Here is a 1,175-nt window from a genome sequence, read left to right on the forward strand (position 1 = left end):
GTTTCCTTCAGCATATTTATTCCTTAGGGGAGCATTTCCTTGGTTTCTTTTAAGTGGTTTTCTCTCTTTTTTGTTAGGTCCAGTGTTTTTCTTATCATGGAAAGAGATTGATAGTTGTGAAGTGTTAACTCCAAGTCAAGTAGAAGTTGAACTGAGCTGTGACCTATCACAATAAGTGTTGGTTCTTGCCTGAATTTGGGGAATATTTTATCCTTGAATATTTGTTTTACTATTTTTAGAATTGTAACAATCTAGAGAAAATTAGCTGGAGCCATAGTTACAGCTTTACCTCTGGGCTAAAGATTTCTTTTCCTTCCACACTTTTTGTGGACAGCCATACCAGGGAAAAGGTCTGGATTTACTTAACCTGCCTTAGGGTCTTAATAGGCCTGGCTTTCCTTAATGGTGTCTAGGACTTAGCCTATTGCCCTCCATCAAAGAAGTATCCAGGAGTTGTATAATGACGCTGATAGGGTCCAAATGTTACTAATTGATAGAATGCGGAGTGCAAACATCATGTGTCCTGTGGGTTCACCATCTGCCCTTGCTGGTGGCATTCACCCCTTTGAGTTCTGTGTTGTTAGAAGAAGTCTGCATGAGGGAAGGTAGTTTTCTCACAGGAGTAGAAGGAGGACTTTATTTGGCTTCCTTCTATTACACCACATCTGTCCAGTATCTAGTAGAAACTTAAGTTTCTAGAAAATAAACATTGCACTCCTGTCTTTTCCAGTGATTGTATGTATGTGTGTATATATATGTATAATATGTATATATAATATATGTATAAAATATATAACATAATATACATAGCATATATAGTATGCTATATAATATATATTACGTATTACATATAAAATATATGAAAATAAATATATTTATAATATATTATATATACACATATTTTCTATTTTTTCATGTTCTCAGTTATTTCAGTAGACTTTTTTAAAAGCAGAAGGCAGTGAAGTTATGTTTTGTCTCCATCTTGTCTAACGAAATTTTTTTTTTAACCAACATGTTCAATTTGATAAATACAGGCATATAATGATTTTAAGGTTTATGTCTACATACCAAATTTATATAAGGCTAGTTTCAGGTCTCTATGTGGCAAATTTCATTTAGTTGTGACAGTTGCCTGTGCAGAAGCTAATTAGTACTTATTATTTGCTTTTTAGAAA

The sequence above is a fragment of the Panthera onca genome, chromosome A3 (assembly GCF_046562875.1).
Source record: "Panthera onca isolate mPanOnc1 chromosome A3, mPanOnc1 haplotype 2, whole genome shotgun sequence".
In the NCBI taxonomy this organism is placed as follows: Eukaryota; Metazoa; Chordata; class Mammalia; order Carnivora; family Felidae; genus Panthera; species Panthera onca.